The sequence below is a fragment of the Balaenoptera physalus genome (assembly GCF_965194825.1).
Source record: "Balaenoptera physalus genome assembly, chromosome: 17".
NCBI lineage: Eukaryota > Metazoa > Chordata > Mammalia > Artiodactyla > Balaenopteridae > Balaenoptera > Balaenoptera physalus.
The window spans coordinates 33,557,929-33,563,243 of NC_138895.1; positions in this window are offsets into that span (position 1 = coordinate 33,557,929).

The window sequence follows — 5,315 nt, forward strand, 5'->3', positions numbered from 1 at the left end:
TATGACCCACCTCCCAGAGAAATGGAAATAAAAACAAAAAGTAAAAAATGGGACCTAATGGAACTTAAAAGCTTTTGCACAGCAAAGGAAAACATAAACAAGACGAAAAGTCAACCCTCAGAATGGGAGAAAATATTTGCAAATGAAGCAACTGACAAAAGATTAATCTCCAAAATGTATAGGCAGCGCATGCAGCTCAATATCAAAAAAACAAACAACCTAATCCAAAAATGGGCAGAAGACCTAAATAGACATTTCTCCAAAGAGGATATACAGATTGCCAACAAACACATGAAAGGATGCTCAACATCACTAATCATTAGAGAAATGCAAATCAAAACTACAAAGAGTAGTTTCTTATTGGAACCCTAACCAGACTCCGTGTGAACAACACTCAGCCCGCTGGAGGATGAGAGACCACGTGAAACAAGAGAAAACATCCCAACTGAAGCCATCCCAGACCAACTGGCTCCTAGCCAGCCTAGCAGTCAACTGCAGACACATGAGTGAGCCCAGCAGAGACCAGAAGAAAGGCTCACTGGGCCCTGCATACCTGTAAACTGTGAGCTAAGTAAATGCTTGTCAATTTAAAAAAAAAAAAAAAAAACTACAAAGAGGTATCACCTCAAACCAGTCAGAATGGCCATCATCAAAAAATCTAGAAACAATAAATGCTGGAGAGGGTGTGGAGAAGAGGGAACCTTCTTGCACTGTTGGTGGGAATGTAAATTGATACAGTCACTACGGAGAACAGTATGGATGTTCCTTAAAAAACTAAACATAGAACTACCATATGACCCAGCAATCCCACTACTCGGCATATACCCTGAGAAAACCATAATTCAAAAAGAGTCATGTATCAAAATGTTCATTGCAGCTCTATTTACAATAGCCAGGACATGGTAGCAACTTAAGTGTCCATCGACAGATGAATGGATAAAGAAGATTTGGCACATATATACAATGGAATATTACTCAGCCATAAAAATAAACGAAACTGAGTTATTTGTAGTGAGGTGGATGGACCTAGAATCTGTCATACAGAGTGAAGTAAGTCAGAAAGAGAAAAACAAATACCGTATGCTAACACATACATACGGAATCTATAAAAAGGAAAAGAATTGTTCTGAAGAACCTAGGGGCAGGACAGGAATAAAGACGCAGACATAGAGAATGGACTTGAGGACACGGGGAGGGGAAGGGTAAGCTGAGATGAAGTGAGAGAGTGTCATGGACACATATACACTACCAATTGTAAAATAGATAGCTAGTGGGAAGCAACCACATAGCACAAGGTGATCAGTTTGGTGCCCTCTGACCACCTAGAGGGGTGGGATAGGGAGGATGGGAGGGAGTCACAAGAGGGAGGAGATATGGGGATATATGTATAGCTGATTCACTTTGTTATAAAGCAGAAACTAACACACCATTGTAAAGCAATTATGCTCCAATAAAGATGTTGAAAAAAAGCACCCTTTGAAGAATATTTTTTGAAAGCAGGATTTTAAAAGAATGTACATGTATCTATAATTTTATTATGTATTTATATGGGTACATATAAGTATATTATAGAATAGAATATACAAAAATATTAACAGTGGTTACATTTAGTGGTATGATTCTTATAACTCTCATTTTCTTCTTTTTATAGAAATGTATACCCGTTTTCTTAACTTTCTATAATGACCAGGAATTACTCTGAAATGTGTATTTTTAAAGGATGAAGGTTATTAGTTAAATATGTTTGAAAATTATTTAACTATAAATGCTTTTCAAACTTTCCAGATATTTGATAAACCCAAAATGCCTGTTCCTTATGGAGTTTATTTTTTTTTAAATAAATCATTAAAACTGCACATTTCTGAAATATTCTGTTTTCCCTCTTAATTGTCCATGTATTCAGGTATTATGAAATATTATACTTTTACAAATATATTCATTTTAGCTTATGCTTTTCATTTACTGCTTGATTACTGACTTAGAGCAGTCTATCAGCATAAGAACATTATGAAAAATATCAGTGACTCTGAAAATCTTTCCTCCCAAGAATTCCAGGATGTGAGCTCTGTGTCTACAATTTAAATCCATGCCTAATCTTTAACAAAGATCAGAGTTCCTGAAAGTGACTAATGCTGAAAACTACTTGACATTCATTGACACTGTATTGAATGAGGTGATAGGAATTAAATGAACAATGACACAATGACAATACTTAAAATATCTCACTACCTTTTATTTTACACTGTGTCCCTGCTTCCTATGGTACTGACTGTAGTAAATTGCCAAGAGACCAGAAAAAGCATACAGTGATTTAATGATAACAAAGATACAGAGGCTTAGACTTGGAAAGAAATTTAGAGACCAGATAGTTGAAATTCCATCCAACAGATTCTCTTCCACAACATGCTAAGGGCTGTCCAGCCACTGCCTTAATATTACCTCAGGAGGCCGGAAGCTCAGACCTTCCTGAGGCAGCACATTTGAATGCTGACCAATGCTAATTACTACTTCTATTTTTATTTCTATTACTACTGCTTCTGCTACTACTGCTACTAATACTATTTCTATTACGTTTGCACAGACCTTTCACAATGTTTACAACATTCTAAAGCACCTATACTCTGAAAAAAATTAATAATAATAATAAAAAAGATATCTCTGCTTTAATTAGCCCATACAAATTTGACAAGCTTTTCAAAAAATAAAATGCCATTTTGCCAAATGGTGGTCAAAACATTAAAATTTTGGAGACAGACTTTGTAAAAATCTAATTACTAAATAATCTAATAAAACTATTTTTATAAAAAAACAAAACTGCTATAAATATTTGCAGACACGTCTTTATAGAGAAGTTTTCATTTCATTTTGGGAAATACCTAGGATTGGGATTACTGAGTCATATGGTAAGAGTATCCTTACATTCAGAAGAAACTTCTGTTTTCCAAAGTGGCTGTATTACTTTGCATCCCCAACAGCAGTGCATGAGAGTTTCAGTTGCTCAATATCCTTAATAACACCTAGTATATTCCATTTTTTGGAGTATAGTTGCTTTACAATGTTTTATTAGTTTCTTGTTGTACACCAAAATGAATCAGTCATACATATACATATATCTACTTTTTTTTAGATTTCTAACAGTTTTTTTATTTATTTATTTATTTATTTATTTTTGGCTGTGTTGGGTCCTCGCCTCTGTGCAAGGGCCTTCTCCAGTTGCGGCGAGCGGGGGCCACTCCTCATCACGGTGCGCGGGCCTCTCACCGTCGCGGCCTCTCCTGTTGCGGAGCACAAGCTCCAGACGCGCAGGCTCAGCAGTTGTGGCTCACGGGCCTAACTGCTCTGTGGCATGTGGGATGCTCCCAGACCAGGGCTCGAACCCATGTCCCCTGCATTGGCAGGCAGATTCTCAACCACTGCGCCACCAGGGAAGCCCTGCTAACAGTTTTATGTTAAAATTTTTATCCATAATAGCCCCAAACTGGAAACAACTTCAATGTCCATCAACTGGTAAATAAGTTGTGGTAGTTCATATAATGGAATACTAACCAGTAAAAAAATAAAGGCTATTCCAGAGAGAAGAAAGCAGGCACAAAGGCTCAAGAAAAGAAATAACTTGGTGTACTGCTGTAACTACTAGGATTTGGAGTTCACTGGAAGGTTAAGAATAAGGGGTTAAGCAGCAGTTAAACTAGACCACATATGCTATGCTAAGGCTAAAGACATATTGTTGAGAAGGGGTAACATCTATAATTTGATTTGGGCAGCATAAGGCAAACAAGCAGGTATTGAGATAAAGTAAATAGAAAATATTTGCTAAACAGAGCATGAATTGACTTATTGTCAAGGAGTCCTAATCTTTGCAGGTAAGCTACAAAGTCAAAGACAGGAAAGAGAGCAGTGAAATCTGTTAGAATTTTCCTGAGAGTGTGATTTATTATGTAGGATAGGTGAAATCCACAAATGTGTTTCCTTTTTTTTTTTTTTTTTTGTCATATATGGCCTTTATTATGTTGAGGTACGTTCCCTCTATGCCCACTTTCTGGAGAGTTTTTATCATAAATAGGTGTTGAATTTTGTCAAAAGCTTTTTCCGCATCTATTGAGATGATCATATGGTTTTTATTCTTCGATTTGTTAATATGGTGTATCACATTGATTGATTTGTGTATATTGAAGAATCCTTGCATCTCTGGGATAAATCCCACTTGATCATGGTGTATGCTCCTTTTAATGTGTTGTTGGATTCTGTTTGCTAGTATTTTGTTGAGGATTTTTGCATCTATATTCTTCAGTGATATTGGTCTGTAATATTCTTTTGTTGTAGTATCTTTGGTTTTGGTATCAGGGTGATGGTGGCCTCATAGAATGAGTTTGGGAGTGTTCCTTCCTCTGCAATTTTTTGGAAGAGTTTGAGAAGGATGGGTGTTAGCTCTTCTCTAAATGTTTGATAGAATTCACCTGTGAAGCCATCTGGTCCTGGACTTTTGTTTGTTGGAAGATTTTTAATCACAGTTTCAATTTCATTCCTTGTGATTGGTCTGTTCATATTTTCTGTTTCTTCCTGGTTCAGTCTTGGAAGGTTATACCTTTCTAAGAATTTGTCCATTTCTTCCAGGTTGTCCATTTTATTGGCAGAGTTGCTTGTAGTAGTCTCTTAAGATGCTTTGTATTTCTGCGGTGTCTGTTGTAACTTCTCCTTTTTCATTTCTGATTTTATTGATTTGAGTCCTCTCCCTCTTTTTCTTGATGAGTCTGGCTAATGGTTTATCAATTTTGTTTATCTTCTGAAAGAACCAGCTTTTAGCTTTATTGATCTTTGCTTTTGTTTTCTTTGTTTCTATTTCATTAATTTCTGCTCTGATCTTTATGATTTCTATCCTTCTGCTGACTTTGGGTTTTGTTTGTTCTTCTTTCTGTAGTTCCTTTAGATGTAAGGTTAGATTGTTTATTTGAGATTTTTCTTGTTTCTTGAGGTAGGCTTGTATAGCTATAAACTTCCCTCTTAAAGCTGCTTTTGCTGCATCCCATAGGTTTCGGATTGTTGTGTATTCATTGTCATTTGTCTCTAGGTATTTTTTGATTTCCTCTTTGATTTCTTCAGTGATCTCTTGGTTATTTAGTAACGTATTGATTAGCCTCCATGTGTTTGTGTTTTTTATGTTTCTTTCCCTGTAATTCATTTCTAATCTCATAGCATTGTGGTCAGAAAAGATGCTTGACATGATTTCAATTTTCTTAAATTTACTGAGGCTTGATTTGTGACCCAACATGTGATCTATCCTGGAGAATGTTCCATGCACACTTGAGAAGAAAGTG